Source organism: Bubalus kerabau, chromosome X (genome assembly GCF_029407905.1).
Source record: "Bubalus kerabau isolate K-KA32 ecotype Philippines breed swamp buffalo chromosome X, PCC_UOA_SB_1v2, whole genome shotgun sequence".
NCBI classification, from domain to species: Eukaryota; Metazoa; Chordata; class Mammalia; order Artiodactyla; family Bovidae; genus Bubalus; species Bubalus kerabau.
This window is the reverse complement of record NC_073647.1, coordinates 63,972,362-63,991,372: the sequence shown is the minus strand read 5'-3', so window position 1 is coordinate 63,991,372 and position 19,011 is coordinate 63,972,362.

The following is a 19,011-nucleotide window of genomic DNA, read 5'->3' as shown; positions in this document are numbered from 1 at the left end:
TTTCTTCTCTATTCATGGCATTGCCTGTGCTCTCATGCCTGTGAAAACCAATAATTGGGTTGTATCTCGTGTGGAATTGCACACCAGCAGAAATAGAATTGTCTCTGTTGATGGTCCCATCATTTGCTGTGAACTTAAATATGGCACAGTTATGCCATAGGGGCATGAATTTAATATAACCTAAACCATGGGCAGTATTTTGACCACTGGAAGGACCGCTGCCCTCCAAGTTCTCTCCACAGTCCTTGATGTGGGACTGGAGGATGACAGGATAGATAAAAAGCCCAAGCAATCTTTTCTTGTAACACCCATAGTTATTTTGCATTACAGTGATGTACAAACTTTAGTCTGACTGTGTAAACCGTGTGGCGGTCCCAAGGATTATAAAAGCTATTTGTTATCCCCTCAATAACATTAGGAGAAATTGGTGTATTGTATGGATAAACTAATGGAAGGCTTGTATAGAAGGCGGAGAGCACCGAGCTGAGCTCCCTGTGCTATACAGCAGCTTCCCACTAGCGAATCTATTTTACACATACACACACACACACACACACGTGTCAATCTTACTCTTCCAATTCATCTCACCCTCCCCTTCCATTTCTGTGTCCAAAAGTCCGTTCTCTATGTCTGTGTCTTTATTCCTGCCCTTCACAGAGGTTCATCAGTACCATTTTTCTAGATTCCATATATATGTGCTAATATACGAATTTGTTTTCTTTCTGACTTACTTCACTCTGTATAACAGGTTCTAGGCTCATGCACCTCAGCCTGGTGCTCTGTGACAACCTAGAGGGCTGGGATGAGGGGGTAGGAGGAAGGGAATATATGCTGATTCATGTTGTTGTACAGCAGCAATAAATATAACATGGTAAAGCAATTATCCTTCAACTAAAAATAAATTTAAAAAAGAATCAAAAGTGAAATATAAAACAGTAAATTCTAAAATAAATAGTAGTTTGGAATTAACATATACACACTGCTGCTGCTGCTAAGTCGCTTCAGTCGTGTCCGACTCTGTGCGACCCCATAGAGTGCAGCCCACCAGGCTCCCCCACCCCCGGGATTCTCTAGGCAAGAATACTGGAGTGGGTTGCCATTTCCTCCTCCAATGCATGAAAGTGAAAAGTCAAAGTGAAGTCGCTCAGTCGTGTCCGACTCCCAGCGACCCCATGGACTGCAGCCTACCAGGCTCCTCCGTCTATGGGACTTTCCAGACAAGAGTACTGGAGTGGGGTGCCATTGCCTTCTCCAATATACATACTACTATACATTAAATACATAACCAACAAAGACCTAACATTTAACACAGTAAACTATACTCAATATTTTGTAATAATCAATAAGGAAAAAGAATCTGAAAAGGAATATATATATATAAACATACATACACCTGAGTTCAGTTCAGTTCAGTTCAGTTCAGTCACTCAGTCATGTCCGACTCTTTGTGACCCCATGAACCGCAGCACACCAGGCCTCCCTGTCCATCACCAACTGCCGGAGTCTACCCAAACCCATGTCCTTTGAGTCGGTGATGCCATCCAACCATCTCATCCTCTTCTCCTCCTGCCGTCAATCTCTCCCAGCATCAGGGTCTTTTCAAATGAGTCAGCTCTTCACATCAGGTGGCCAAAGTATTGGAGTTTCATCTTCAACATCAGTCCTTGCAATGAACACCCAGGATCAACCTGCTTTAGGATGGACTGGTTGGATCTCCTTGCAGTCCAAGGGACTCTCAAGTGTCATCTCCAACACCACAGTTCAAAAGCATCAATTCTTCGGCGCTCAGCTTTCTTTATAGTCCAACTCTACCAACCATGCATGACTACTGGAAAAACCATAGCCTTGACTAGATGGACCTTTGTGAACAAAGTAATGTCTCTGCTTTTTAATATGCTGTCTAGGTTGCTCATAACTTTCCTTCCAAGGAGTAAGTGTCTTTTAATTCATGGCTACATTCACCATCTGCAGTGATTTTGGAGCCCAGAAAAAAAAAGCCAGCCACTATTTCCACTATTTCCCCATCTATTTGCCGTGAAGTGATGGGACTGGATGCCATGATCTTAGTTTTCTGAATGTTGAGCTTTAAGCCAACTTTTTCACTCTCCTCTTTCAACTGCATCAAGAGGCTCTTTAGTTCTTCTTCACTTTCTGCCATAATGGTGGTGTCATCTGCATATCTGAGGTTATTGATATTTCTCCCAGCAATCTTGATTCCAGCTTGTGTTTCCTCCAGCCCAGCATTTCTCATGATGTCCTCTGCATATAAGTTAAATAAGCAGGGTGACAGTATACAGCCTTGATGTACTCCTTTTCCTATTTGGAACCAACCTGTTGTTCCATGCCCAGTTCTGTTGCTTCCTGACCTGCATACAGGTTTCTCAAGAGGCAGGTCAGGTGGTCTGGTATCCCCATCTCCTTCAGAAGTTTCCAGTTTATTGTGATCCACACAGTCAAAGGCTTTGGCATAGTCGATAAAGCAGAAATAGATGTTTTTCTGAAACTCTCTTGCTTTTTCTATGATCCAGCGGATGTTGGTAATTAGCCGCGGCAGTGACGGTGTGGGAGCGATGGCGCGGGAGCGGCGGACAGGAGCTACCCCACGTCCAAGGTCAGGGGCGGTGGCGGAGAGGAGCTACCATATATATACCTGAGTATATACATATATATGACTAAATCACTTTGCTGTATACCTGAAACTAATGCAACATTGTATATCACCAGAGTTCAATAAAAAAAAATAGAATAAAAATAAAATTTAATGTATCAAATGTTCAACATTATACAGATGTGATTAATTAAACATTAAAAAAAGAAGACCAGGAGGTTATGGCAAATTAGCTTAGTGGCAGGGAATGTGGCTATTTTCTCATGGAGTTGCAACACTCTAGTAAGTCCAGGTTAAGCTCAATCCAGTAGATATATTACCATTTGAATACAGACCTCAGCTTGTATGGGAGAAGCTTCTGCTCTCACCCAGGGCATAATAGGAATCTCAACCCATAGCATAACTGGCTCTGCTCCAGTAGAGCTTTGAGTTTCATTGAGGGTTCAGTGTACCTCTGGAAGTTGCCTCTCCATTGGCCAATACTTTTGGACTGAGTCTGCAAGTTGCTTATGGCAAAAACCCATGGACATGTGGGCCAGTGGATCCTAGAAATGAATTTTTGGGTGGCCGAAACTTCTAAATGTAAGTCCTGTTCTCAGAGCACTAGTGGGAGAGCTGAAACGGTAGACTTCTTTAGTTTATCTAGTGTCTGTTGTTGCTCAGGTCCCCACAGATAAGTGGATGTCCTGAGGGTGACTCCATACACAGGGACCAGCAAATACTGGAGGTTGGCACTGGAATTCTATGTTACTACCAAATGTTGGATCTCCTTTACCAACATGGGAGGTTGGGGCATGAGAAGCTTTTCTTCTACCAAATGACTAAAAGTAAAGCACTGAAGGATTATGACCTGTCTTACCCTTGTTAAGCATTATACAGATGTGATTAATTAAACATTAAAAAAAGAAGACCAGGAGGTTATGGCAAATTAGCTTAGTGGCAGGGAATGTGGCTATTTTCTCATGGAGTTGCAACACTCTAGTAAGTCCAGGTTTAGCTCAATCCAGTAGATAAATTACCATTTGTATGAGACCTGAGACCTGGACATAACACATTCACATTTAGACAGGATCATATTCATATTCATGCACACAATCTCTCACACACAGATACTCATATATTCACTCACAGTTGCACATAGACACACTCACATTATCACTTCCACACAAGTGAATATACATTTAATCACACATAGACAGAATCACATTCACTCACAGAAAAGAACACACACATTACCATGCCCTAACAAAAGCATGTTTATATATTCATTAACACACACGTTGCTATATCCACTTATACTTGTAGATTAATAATATGCACGTATATATGTATCGATATACATATACATGCTCATGCATTTAATGACAGACTTTTTTCACAGTCATGCAAGCGCAAATGTACAAAAACACAAATGCAAAGCATACATTCACTCACATTCATGAAAGTACATTATATGCTTACATATTCATTTGAACACAGGAATATGATCACATGTATATACTCAGTCGTTTACACCCAGACATGAACATGTTCACATAATCACACAGTGAACCTGATCACAAACTCACAAGTACACTCATTAAAACAGTTGTGTACATGCATATGATCAGCATTCACACATACATCCATGCATGGATTCAGAAATAGATCTGAATTCAGATTCAGAAATATCATGTCCAGGTCTCATAATTTCAGGTAAACCCGAAGTTTACCTTCTGAGTTTCAATTATAGACCAGACATTGAACAGACTAGGAGGTTCCCTGTAGCTTATGGAGGGCAATTGCCCATCCCCTCAGTGAAGTGTTTACTCACAGTGGTGACAGTGTGTGACACCGAGTCATAGCCAGGTCCAGGGACAAGGATGACATCAGTACAATGCCAGAGCTGAGTTTCTGTGGGAGGTGCCTGGTGCAGAGCAGGAATCTAGATCCACACGGCAAATTCCTTGTGAAATCCCAGAGGTATTCATGTACCCTACAGGCAACTGGGAAAAGTGTACTGTTGATCCTCAAAGGGGAAGGCAAATTGTGCTCAATTATCCTATGACACATTTAACAAAGAGAACATGTTAGACCAGTCTAGGACTGCGGACCATTTACCAATATTACTTGAGTGTCATTCATTCCGGTATGAGATTCATAATGTCAATACCTAGTAGAGGGGCTCTGGTACAGGGAGCAGCCTCCTTTAATTCTCTCTAGTCCATAGATAGCCTCTACCCATTAGTCGTGGCTTGAGGACAGGCCATAGCAGGAAACCACAAAGTGGGGATCCGTATCCTTTCACTAACAAGGCTAAGACAGGTCATAATCCTTCAGTGCTTTACTTTTAGTAATACCTCCCACATGGGTAGAGGAAAGTTCAGTAATTTCCACTGGCCAGGGCCTACCAGTAGAATAGAAGCCTTAGGATTGTTTCGTGAGGTTATCTGCTGATTCCAATAACAGGAAAAGAGATAATTTCAGAGAGAACAACCAGGGCAGAAGCATCTTTTAGCAAAATTAAGTCAATTTTAAAGCCTCAGTAGACAATCATCCTTTCAATTAATTATCCTCCCAAGCCAGTCATCTCCTGGGGAATCCCTTTGAAGCAACAGTCACAAACATTTTTGGCACCAGGGACTGGTTTGGGGTAGACAATTTTCCCATGCACCAGGGTGGTGGGGGATGTTTTAAGTATATTACATTTGTTGTGCCCTTTATTTCTATTATTATTACATCAGCTTAATCTCAGATCATCAGGCATTAGATCCTAGAGGTAGGGGACCCTTGTTTTAAAATATGAGTGCTTACTAGGATTAGGGAGATGTGAGCATCTGTATCCAAAACAGCCATCCAGTGTTGTTAATATTTGGGAGCCCACACCACAGTTCATGTGGTAAGAGGGCAACAGCCTGCCAAAAGAGGCCTGCTTTGAGAATACTGGGTCCTGATGTGGGGGCGGCATCGAGTGTGTGTGTGTGTGTGTGTGTGTGTGCATGTGCACCTATGTGTGTGAAGGAGATTGTACCCACATTTGCATGTGTGATTGAATGTGCATGTTTGTGAACAACTTAAGGAGGAGTATGTTCATGTATGTAAATTTATGACTGACACGGTGTATGTGAAGCATATTGAGGTGTGTGAGTGAGTGCATAACTATTTTAGTTTAAGCATATTTGTATTTGAATGAATTTGTCCATGTGTCAGCGTATCTATGGATGGCAGTAAATCTTTGAGCATGTTCATTTGAGTGAATGTGTACTTTGTGGACGTATGTGAGCTTGTCTGTGTGTAGGAGTGAATTGAGCCTGTTCATATGTCAGTGTATTAATGTGCTTTTGTGTGTTTCTGTGTGTTCACGTTTTTGAGTGAATTTGTAAGCATGTGCATGATGGTAGCATGTTTACCTCTGAGTGAATGTGGAACCATGATGATCTGTGTGAGCTTGTTAATGTGTACATCTATTTCTGAATCCATGCATGGATGTATGTGTGAATGCTGATCATATGCATGTACACAACTGTTTTAATGAGTGTACTTGTGAGTTTGTGATCAGGTTCACTGTGTGATTATGTGAACATGTTCCTGTCTGGGTGTAAATGACTGAGTATATACATGTGATCATATTCCTGTGTTCGAATGAATATGTAAGCATATCATGTACTTTCATGAATGTGAGTGAATGTATGCTTTGCATTTGTGTTTTTGTACATTTGCGCTTGCGTGACTGTGAAAAAAGTCTGTCATTAAATGCATGAGCATGTATATGTATATCGATACATATATACGTGCATATTATTAATCTACAAGTATAAGTGGATACAGCAACGTGTGTGTGTTAATGAATATGTAAACATGCTTGTGTTAGGGCATGGTAATGTGTGTGTTCTTTTCTGTGAGTGAATGTGATTCTGTCTATGTGTGACTAAATGTGTGTTCACTTGTGTGGAAGTGATAATGTGAGTGTGTCTATGTGCAACTGTGAGTGAATATATGAGTATCTGTGTGTGAGAGATTGTGTGCATGAATATGAATATGATCCTGTCTAAATGTGAATGTGTTATCATGTCCAGGTCTCAGCATGAGTGATTTTGCAGTGTCTGTGTTAATACACATGTGTGTGTGTATGAGCATGCAGGCTGTGTGAATAAGTGAACTTGTTCCTGTGTGTGAAATTGATCATACATGAGTGATTCGTGTGTTAGCATGTTGTCTGTTAAATAAATGTGAGAGCATGTGCATGTATGAATGTGTGTGAGAGGTCGGAGGGAGTGGATGTAAGTGTGCAACTGTGTCAGTATACAAGTCCATTAGATATGTGTATTTTTGTGGGAATTTAAGTGAGAGTGTAGAATTCTCCAGGGCATCTTCCCAACCCAGGAATTGAACCAGGATCTCCTGCATTGCAGGCGGATTCTTCACCAGCTGAGCTACCAGGGAAGCCAAAACATGCTGATTTGTCACTCAAATTCAGGACCTTACTCACGAGTTTACTCACAAAGGGACTCAGATATAAACAGTCAGATGCTTCCAGATGTTCCCACTCACACTTTCACTTACATATTCTTAAAATCCAGAACATGCTTATATACATGTATACACAAACATGTTTCCATCCACCATAAAGCTCAGACATTAGCTCACAGAAGAAATTTGCTCACATGTACTCACATTCTCATTTTATCTCACATAAATATGCACATACTAGCTCACAGCTGAGAACCTGACACACATTCTCTCATTCACATGAACATAACTTTAATATTGTCAATAGATAATTATGCCACATGGAGTTTAAGGCAAGGAAGGCTTTGTTTAAGACTTTGTTTAAGGCTTTGTTTAAAAGGGGACAGAGACTGTTGTAACAGGGAAAATAAACTCAACCCCATCTACACGAGAGACAGATGAAAATTTATCACCAACAGGGTGGTTGAAAGAGGTAGTGACTGGGGAATTACTAACAGGAACTTAGGTATTGTGTTGGCTAATTTTAGATGTCCACTTGCTTGTAAAGCATTTCCTGGTGTGTCTGTAAGCAGGATTCTGGAAGAGATTAGCATATGAATTGGTAGACTGAGTAAAGAAAATTGCCCTCATCAATGCAAATGGGCATCACCCAATCCCTTGAGGGCCTGAATAGAACAGAAAGACAGAGGAAGGATGAGTTTGCTCTTTGCCTGAACTGAGACATCCATATGACTCTGTTCTAAGACATCGGCATTCCTCATCTTAGGCCTTTGCACTTAGACCAGGATTTGCACCATCTGTCCTCTGATTCTCAGGCTTTTAGCCTTGAACTGGGTTCAGGGTTTGTCAGGCCTTCTGACTTAGACTGAATTATACCACTGACTTTCTTGGTTTTCCAGCTTGCAGACAGCAGATTGCATGATTTCTCATCCTCCACAATTGCATGAGCCAATTTCTATAATCTCTTCATGTATATGTATGCTCGTGCTCATGCTCAGTTGCTAAGTCGTGCCTGAGTCTGCAACCCTGTGGACCTGTAACCCTCCAGAATCCTCTGTCCATGGGATTTCCCAGACAAGAATACTGGAGTGCATTGCCATTACCTCCTCCAGGGGATCTTCCCAACCGAGGGATTGAACCCATGTCTCCTGCGTCTCCTGCATTGGCAGGCAGATTCTTTACCACTGAGCCACCTGGGAAGCCATATCTATATCTATCTTATATCTATAGCAACATCAATATATAGCAGAGAAATATAACTAATATATATTTATTATATATATATATATATACACACACACGCACATATATAAATGTATAGACATTAGGTATCTGATCTAGTTATCTATACCTATAGGTATAGATACTTGATATATAAGATATGTGTATATCTATCTGTTTCCTGTTGATCTTGTTTCTGTGGAGAACCCTGACTAACACAAGTATCAAGGGAGGCTGGGAGTGGAACTTGATTAGATATCAAGAGGAGGGATGAAAAACTCAGATATGAAGTATGGGGGGATTCTGATTAAACTGATTCTGATTAGGGAGGATCTTTGCTAAAGCTGGGCTCGGCAGCTTAGCAGGTAGGATCAAGCTTCTGGTAGAGTGAAGAAGAGGACTCAGAACAGCCTAAGGTTTGGTTAAGGAGGGAGTTATTTTCAGTTCCTCCCCTTCTTCAAGGGAAGAAGAGGCATTCTTTTTCCTGTGAACAATATAAGTCCATTTCTCACTCAGTCACCTTTTGTTCACTAAGCAACAGCTGAAGCGTCTGCTGATATTTGGTAGTAGAAGATATCTGCTGGATCCTGCAAGGAATCGATCACTTAATGAGGGAGGTTTTAAGGAAACAAAAGAGAAAGATTAAGATTTATAGTGGACTATTAATATTTAGACACAGTTTCTGAGTCCAGAACGATAACCAAATGAAAGCATTTCTAGATGTTGGGCTTGAAGCATGTTTAGATGGTGGAGTGAGGGGATGGCAGTGGTAATCTGATAGATTTCCTAGTTTGCAGTGAATGTTTTCTATGAAGCACAGACATCAGATAGGTTTTAGTAAGCTCATCCACAATCATGATTATTTCCTGGAGCAGAGCATGGGAGATAAAGTGTAATTTCCTGAGTGGCCCACATGGCAGCAGTTTCAGGCATGAAGATCATACATAATCTGCTGCAATGATGAGTCCTTTGAAATTTATATCAAGTTGTCTAGCTTCAGCTCATAGGACTTCTTTTGATCCTATGAAGACAAAGCATAGACTTCCAATAAGAATCTGGGCAGTCAGCTTTGTGTTCTCAATGATGTCAACTTTGGAACCAGTAGTTTGAGGAGTTGCAGCCAGATATTGAAGCAAACTGGAAGAGCTGAGAATTTGGTAAGGACTGACAAAATGTATGAGATAGCAGAAGCCAGTCCGATTTAGACGTAGGTCACATAACCACGTAGTTTACAACGACGTGCAAAATAGCTCAAAGACCAGAATCCCATACCTTACAATGCTGTGTTTTCTTTTTAAAAACAAAATTTCAACAGTCACTTCCTTTTTGGCCAAAGATACTCAAAGTAAGATTATTCTTTGTAATTCTTGTAGTTCTTGTTCTGTTTGATCTGGGATTAGCCATCTCATGAACTTATCAGCTGAGAGTCTCCAGGAGAATTCAGGAAATCCTGACTCGGTCTAGTGGTGTGGTCTCAAAGTTGTTTAAGCAATGCCATTAGGAGTCAGAATAAGATTATTCTTACATTTATAAAATGTCTGATCTCACTAGATTTGGCTTGCTTATCTGCACAATTTCAGCAAGAATGATAATTGACCACAGAGGCCTTTTAGTTTGCATTACTGGAACTTTTCATAAGGAGTCTTAGATGGGACTTTGAAAAGCCTCCCAAGGCTAGGAAGCCATGCCAAGAACTCACCACCAGAATTCACATGCAGATTTAGGTAAATTAATCTCTTCTTGAAGTCCTCACAGTATCCTAAGTTTGCTAGGCCTGCCAGGTGGTGACCTCTCCTACTCAGCTCTAAGACTGAGAAAGCTGTAATCCAGGTAGGAGGCCCATTTGCCCAAGAGGACTTTGTGAACATTGGCTTCATAAAATCACCTTTAATTTCTTTAACTATCTGATCATATCTGATTATATGTATTGTTTTCAAATGTGATAGTCCACTAAAAGCTTATATAATCAAATCAATACAGAGGAAAAGATTCATATTGAACCTATACCATTCATTGTATTACTATGAAAATGAGAACACTTAATAAGAATATTCAAACTCTAGAGTGATCAGGCAGGGAAAAGAAGATAAATACCTCACTTACATTTACAGAAGTACGATTTACTAAACTCTTATGAATCTTAGATAGCTGAAGTTAGAAGAGAAAGTTGTTCTCCAGAGAATGGAACATTAAGGCATCAGCAGTAGTCCAAACAAAAGCTGTAATCATGCTTAATGTGTTCACTCAGCCCCATGTAATTCTTGTTCTGTTTGATCTTGGATTAGCCATCTCATGAATTTATCAGCTTCTCCAGGAGAATTCAGGAAATCCTGACTCGGTCTAGTGGTGTAGTCTCAAAGTTGTTTAAGCAAGGCCATTAGGAGTTCTGTGCCTCAGGAGTACCTGGCAGAGTCCTTTCGGGACTCCAAGATAGTCTCATTTTGTTGAAGATAGTTAGTCTGGCATGTAGCTGATTGCAAGGGTTTTCAGGGAAGCATCAAGGTAAAATAACTATGGATGACAAAAGAGGAAAATCATTGGTCTGTATTTCTGCTTTTGTGCCAATGCCATACTGTCTTGATGACTGTAGCCTTGTAGTATAATCTGAAGTCAGGAAGGTTGATTCCTCCAGCTCCATTCTTCTTTTCAAGACTGCTTTGGATATTCAGGGTCTTTTGTGTTTCCATATGAATTGTGAACTTTGTTGTTCTAGTTCTGTGAAAAATGCCATTGGTAACTATTTACAATAGCCAGAACATGGAAGCAACCTAGATGTTCATTGACAGATGAATGGATAAAGAGGTCCTGGTACATATACACAATGGAATATTACTCAGCCATAAAAAGGAACGCATTTCAGTCCGTTCTAATGAGGTGGATGAACCTGGAACCTATTGTAAGTAAGAAGTAAGTATTATAAGAGTGAAGTAAGTCAGAAAGAGAAAGAGAAATATCATACTCTAACACATATATATGGAATCTAGAAAAATGGTACTGAAGAATTTATTGACAGGGCAACAATGGAGAAACAGACATAGAGAATAGACTTATGGACATGGGGAGAGGGGGAGAGATGGAGAGATGTATGGAAAGAGTAACATGGAAACGTACATTACCAAATGTAAAATAGATAGCTAATGGGAATTTGCTGTATGGCTCAGGAAACTCAAACAGGGGCTCTGTATCAACCTAGAGGCGTGGGATGGGGAGGGAGATGGGAGGGAGGTTCAAAAGGGAGGGGATATATATATATACCTATGGCTGATTCATGTTGAGGTTTGACAGAAAAGAGCAAAATTCTATAAAGCAATTATCCTTCAATAAAAAATAAATAAATTTTTAAAAAGATGAAAATCACCATGGTAAAAGATGGGATGGATGTTCATTATAGAATGTTCATTATATAAAGTGATGCAATTGACAAGGACATTTAGTTGTTTCTGTGGCATACAACATTCTAAAATAGTAACTGGAATTGCAGCTGATAACATTATGCCAATGTTGTCTAATTATAAGGCAAAGCAGCACCAATATACATCATGAACAACAAAGGCATTGACATTTCTAGGAAGTTAATATAATTTCTAAAGTATTTATATTAACATTGTACCCATAGAAGTATAAATTAGAAAAGGTGAAGCATCTCTTAGTATTTGAGAATGCTTCCTGTGCAACTCAGCTGATCAAATAAACCTAATTATTGTAACATCTCTCATTTACAAGGTGAAGGAACAGGCTCTTCGTGATTTTCCAGAGGCCTTCCGGGAAATATCAAAGTCAGTTTGAGATCAAGCAGATTTCGTTTAGAATTTTATTTTGGAAAGATAGAATTTCACAAGTTGTTAGAAATGTCAAAAGATTTGTACAATTTGCTAAATACATTCATGGGTCATGGACTTCCCTGGCGGTTGAATGGTTAAGACTCTGCCTTCCGATGCAGGAGACACAGATTTGAGCCCTGGTCAAAGAACTAGGATCCCACATGCGATGTGGAACAACAAATGATGCTGGAAGACTTGAATGTGTGTATGTGTGTGTTTGTGTGTGTGTGTGTGTGTGTGTGCACGTGTGCATGCGTGCACAGGCACACGCACATGCTCAGTTGTGTCTGACTCTTTGAGACCCCATGGACTGTAGCCCACCAGGCTCCTCTGTGCATGGAATTTTCCAAGCAAGAATACTGGAGTGTGTTGTCATTTCCTCCTCCAGCGGCTCTTCCTGACCCAGGGATCAAACCCGCATCTCCTGCATTGGCAGGAGGATTCTTTGCCACTTGAGTCTCCTGGGAAGCCCAGGAAACGTGAATACCTCTATGTAAATAGAACAGCAACAACAACTGATCACACCTTGCACCATATACAATGATTAACTCAAAAAAATGAATCATAGACCTAAATGTGAAACCTGAAAAAAAGAAAAAACAGAATTAAAAAAAGAATCATAGGTAACTAAGAAACTGTTTGGCTATCCATTTATCCAGAGTATTGATAAGAAGATTTCAAAAGTAAATATTAAAGGTAATGGGATTGCAAATAGCCTTACCTCTTTTATTTATTTATCTATTAAACATGTAGTTTTAATTTTTATTAAAGAATCCTTGTATAATTTCACTGAAACTAGGGAAATGTGGCAACATAGAGGGGAAAAATTCTTGCTATTGCATCGAGGGCTTCCCTGGTTGCTCCGTGGTAAAGAACCTGCCTGCCAACGCAGGAGACACAGGTTCCATCCCTGATCCCACAGGTCGTGGAGTAACTAAGCCTGTGGCACAACTCCTGAGCCTGTGCTCTAGAGCCTGGAAGCCACAGCTACTGGACCCACATGCTGCAACTGCTGAGACTCACATGCTCTAGAACCCATGCTCTGCAACAAGAGAAGCCGCCGCAACGAGACACCCATGTACTGCAACTAGAGATAGGCCCCAGTCTCCACAACTAGAGAAAAGCCTGCCCAGCAACAAAGAACTAGCAAGCCAAAAATACATACATACATACATAAAATTAAGTTGTATCTACATGGGCAAACTAAAAGTCATACCTACGAATCAGTCCTATAAATCAAAGCAAAAACTACATTTTTTTTCTTTAAAACATTAACTGCATGTGTAGGCATGAAAACAATGATCTCTTTTAGAAGTAAGACTGCTCAGTTCTCTTACAAATAAAAGACGCGATAAATCAACAAAGAGCACAGGACATTATTCTGATAAGACATAGAATCTGTGCCTTCTAAGGAGATTACTTAGAAGATAAGGAAAAACCTTTTACAATCTCTTATTAAGAGCAAACCTAGGAAAAAGTGGCCTTAGCAACTGTCAAATATACAATACAGTATTATTAACTATAGTCACCATGCTGTACATTATATCCTTATGATTATCTATTTTATAACTGAGAGTTTGTACCGTTTTTTGGCTTCATAACTGTTTCATTTTTTGTTGTTGTTGCTGTTCAGTCGCTATGTTGTGTCTGACTGTGCAACCCCATGGACTGCAGCATGCCAGGCACCCCTGACCATCACTATCTCCTGGACAATGCTCAAATTCATGTCCACTGGGTCGGTGTCTGTGCTAAGTCACTTCTGTCGTGTCCGGCTCATTCTGACCCATGTACTGTAGCCTGCCAGGCTCCTCTGTCCATGGGATTCTCCAAGCAAGGATACTGGAGTGGGCTGCCATGCCCTCCTCCAGGGGATCTTCCCGACCAAGGAGGGATCGAACCCCCGTCTCTTATGTCTCCTGCTTTGGCACTCGGGTTCGTTACCACTAGCACCGCCTGAGAAGCCCAAAAGTAGATTAGGGTTTCCCTCATGACTCAGTGGTAAAGAATTTGCCTGCCACTTCAAAAGACTTAGGTTCAGACCCTGATCCCAGAAGATCCCACATGCCACTGAGCAGCTAAGCCCATGTGCCACAACTATTGAGCTTTCATTGAGTCAGTGATGCTACCTAACCATCTCATCCTCTGATGTCCCTTTCTCCTCTTGCCCTCAATTTTTCCCAGCATCAGGATCTTGTCCATTGAGTCAGCTCTTCACATCAGGTGGCCAAAGTATTGGAGCTTTAGCTTCAGCATTGGTCCATTCAATGAATATTCAAGGTTGATTTCCTTTTGGATTGACTGGTTTGATCACCTTGCTGTCCAAGGGACTGGAAATCGTCACAATTTGAAACCGTCAGTTCTTCAGTGCTCACCCCACTTTATGGTGCAACTCTCACATCCGCATGAGACTACTGGAAAAACCGTAGCTTTGACTAGACGGACCTTTGTCGGCAAAGTGATGTGTCTGATTTTTAAGATGCTGTCTAGGTTTCTCACAGCTTTTCTTCCAAGGAGCAAGCGTCTTTTAATTTCATGGCTGCTGTCACCGTCTGCAGTATTTTGGAGCCCAAGAAAATAAACTGTCATTGTTTCTACTTTTTTCCCATCTCTTTGCCACGAAGGGATGGGACCAGATGCCGGGATCTTAGTTTTTCTGGGTTTTAAGCCAGCTTTTTCATTCTGCACTTTCACTTTCATCAAGAGGCTCTTTAGTTCCTGTTCGCTTTCTGCCGTTAAAGTGGTATCATCTGCATATCTGAGATTGTTGGTATTTCTTCTGGTGTTCTTGATTCCAGCTTGTGTTATATCCAGTCTAGCATTTCACATGATGTACTCAGCATAAAAGTTATACTACATCAGGATGACAATATACAGCCTTGCATGCCATTCAAAATTTTGAACCAGTCCATTGTTCCTTGTGAGGTTCTAACTGTTGCTTCTGGACCCACATACAGGTTTCACAGGAGACAGGTAAGGTGGTCTGGTATTCCCATCTCTTTTTAAAAATTTTCCACACTTTATTGTGATCCACACAGTCAAAGGCTTTCATTTTTCAGTATATTTTTATTGAAGTGTAATTGATTTACAATGTTATATTCAGTTCAGTTCAGTTCAGTAGCTCAGTTGTATCCGACTCTTTGTGACCCCCTGGATGGCAGCATGCCAGGCCTCCCTGTCCATCATCAACTCCTGGAGTTCACTCAAACCCACGTCCATCGAGTCGGTGATGCCATCCAGCCATCTCATCCTCTGTCGTCCCCTTTTCCTCCTGCCCCCAATCCCTCCCATCATCAGAGTCTTTTCCAATGAGTCAACTCTTCACATGAGGTGGCCAAAGTACTGGAGTTTCAGCTTTAGCATCATTCCTTCCAAAGATCACCCAGGACTGATCTCCTTCAGAATGGACTGGTTGGATCTCCTTACAGTCCAAAGGACTCTCAAGAGTCTTCTCCAACACCACAGTTCAAAAACATCAATTCTTTGGTGCTCAGCTTTCTTCACAGTCCAAGTCTCACGTGCATACATGACTACTGGAAAAACCATAGCCTTGACTAGATGGACCTTTGTTGGCAAAGTAACGTCTCTGCTTTTTAATATGCTATCTAGGTTGGTCATAACTTTCCTTCCAAGGAGTAAGCGTCTTTTAATTTCATGGCTGCAGTCACCATCTGCAGTGATTTTGGAGCCCCAAAAAATAAAGTCTGACACTGTTTCCACTGTTTCCCCATCTAGTTCCCATGAAGTGATGGGGCCAGATGCCATGATCTTAGTTTTCTGAGTGTTGAGCTTTAAGCATATACGTTTTCATATTCTTTCCCATTGTGGTTATTACAGATAGTTCCCTGTGCTCTACAGTAGGACCTCATTGGTTATATATTTCATATTTAGTAGTTTATATCTGCTTATCCCAACCTCTCAATTAACCCCTTCTCTACCCCCTTACCCCTTTGGTAACCATGAATTTGTTTTTTATGTCTGTGAGTGTTTCTCTTTTGTAAATATGTTCACTTGTAACATAGTTTGATTCCACATGTAAGTGAAATCCTATGATGTTTGTCTTTGTCTGTCTGACTTACTTCACTTAGTAGGATAATCTCTCGGTCCATCCATGTTGCTGATAAATGGCCTCATTATATTTCATTCTCTTATGGCTGAGTAGTATTCTGTTGTATATGTGTACCACATCTTCTTTATCCATTCATCTGTGGATGGACATTTAGGTTGCTTCCTTGTCTTGGCCCTTGTAAATAGTGCTGCTATGAATGTTGGGGTGCATGTATCTTTTTGAATTAGAGTTTTCTCTGGTTATATGCCCAGGAGTGGGTTTGATGGGTCATATGGTGTGTTCTTGCTAAGTCACTTCACTCCAGTCATGTCCAATTCTGTGCAGACAACAATGTTGTGTTGGTTTCTGCCATACAGCAACATGAATCAGCCATAGGTATCCATGTGTCACCTCCCTCTTGAAACTCCCTCTCGACTCCCACCCCATCTCACCCCTCTAGGTTGTCACAGAGCACAAAGTTGCGCTCCCTGTGTTATACAGCAACTTCACATCAGCTATTTATATTACATATAATAACGTATATATGTCAATGCTGCTCTTTCAATTCGTCCCACCCTCTCCTGCCCCCGCTGTGTCCATAAGTCTGCTCTCCTGAATCCTATTCCTGCCCTGCAAAGAAGTTCATCAGTACCATTTTTCTGGATTCCATATATATGCGTTAATGAACGATATTTGTTTTTCTCTTTCTGACTTACTTCACACTGTATATATAACAAGCTCAGGGTAGGAGGTCAGTTTGAGAGCTCGCACTCTTTAACTGCCATACCTGCCCAAAGACCCCAGGCCCTGCCTCTGCAGGGCAGCTCATCCCATGAGTTTAAACACAGGGAATTGGAAAGTGTTTCTGTGTAGAGTGTATGTTTGCAGTTTGCTTAAAGTTCAACTGAAATAGTACTTACACATACACTCACACACACCCACACAGTGCTCCAGATAAGTTTCTGAGTCATAGAAGGTTTGTGTCTCTACACAGTTTTTACACAGGTTTTATCTTTAGATCTCCCAATTCTTACAAAAATTTTTTAAGGCTGATTTAAAATCTTTCAGGTAGAAAAACTGGCTTACGTAAGAGTGATGTTCCACCTGGTGCTCAGGCAAAGGTGTTGAGTGTGCCTGAGGCTGGAATATTAAACAAATATATGGAGAAGGATGCTTTTTACCTACACTCTGAGTTTTCTAGGTGACCATGTGAGAAAGAAGAGAAGTCATTATGTGTATGAAATTTTCAATACCAAAATTAGTAAAATTTGTAAACTTAATTAAAATCTGTCAACGGTTCCCTATTTACTATATAAACATCACTACAGCTCCTAACAAAGGTCTCAATTTTAGTTTTTGTGTTTTTGAAAGTGGGTGTTATTGATGTCATTACAGTCATTTCTGTGTTTCTTTTGTTACAAAAGGCACAGTGTTTGCGTTCTCTCTCAGGGTATATGTGGCATAAGACACAGAGGCTAGGTAAGTTAAAGTTGTCTAAATATATGAGTTCCAAATTCTATAATGTGTTCTAAGTTTCTGGGTCACTGCCAACCCCATTTTGCCTTTTCAACTGTCTCCCTATTAAGCTCTGCCTGTAGAGATTTCCAGAGAAAGGCAAGAAGTCTGAAGGAAGGAGAATCCACTATGTATTATCACTGCTCCTGCTTCCCCTCAGTTTCACCCCCATAAAGGCAAAAATATTTTTTCAGATGAATTTTTAAAAAGAATTCTATTTTATGCCACATAAGTATTTATGATATATAGTACATTATATTGAACATATACTGTATATATATATATTATATTAAATACATATTGTGTTACATATATTGTGTTATATATATATATATATATATATATATATATATCACTGGAGTGGGTTGTCATTTCCTTCTCCAGGGGATATTCCTCATCCTGGGATCAAACCCAGGTCTCCTGCGTTGCAGGCAGATTCTTTACCATCTGAACCACCATGGAAGCCCTATATATATATATATATATATATGTATATATATATAATACACACATATACATATATATGCATATAATGTTTTCTTTATCCTTTCATCTGCCACAAACACTTAGGTTGTCTTAATTCTTGGCTATTGCAAATAATGCTGCAATGAGCATATAAGAGCAGAGCAGGAATCATGTCCTTTGGATATATTTTCAGGAGTGGGATTGCTGGATGATCTGATAATTCTATTTTCAATTTTTTGAGGAATCTCCGCACTGTTTTTCATAGTGGCTGCACGATTTTGCATTCCCACCAATGGAGCAGAAGTGTTCCCTTTTTACCACAACGTTGCCAACACTCAGTGAAGTGTTTGCTCACAGTGGTGACAGTGTGTGACACCGAGTCATAGCCAGGTCCAGGGACAAGGATGACATCAGTACAATGCCAGAGCTGAGTTTCTGTGGGAGGTGCCTGGTGCAGAGCAGGAATCTAGATCCACACGGCAAATTCCTTGTGAAATCCCAGAGGTATTCATGTACCCTACAGGCAACTGGGAAAAGTGTACTGTTGATCCTCAAAGGGGAAGGCAAATTGTGCTCAATTATCCTATGACACATTTAACAAAGAGAACATGTTAGACCAGTCTAGGACTGCGGACCATTTACCAATATTACTTGAGTGTCATTCATTCCGGTATGAGATTCATAATGTCAATACCTAGTAGAGGGGCTCTGGTACAGGGAGCAGCCTCCTTTAATTCTCTCTAGTCCATAGATAGCCTCTACCCATTAGTCGTGGCTTGAGGACAGGCCATAGCAGGAAACCACAAAGTGGGGATCCGTATCCTTTCACTAACAAGGCTAAGACAGGTCATAATCCTTCAGTGCTTTACTTTTAGTAATACCTCCCA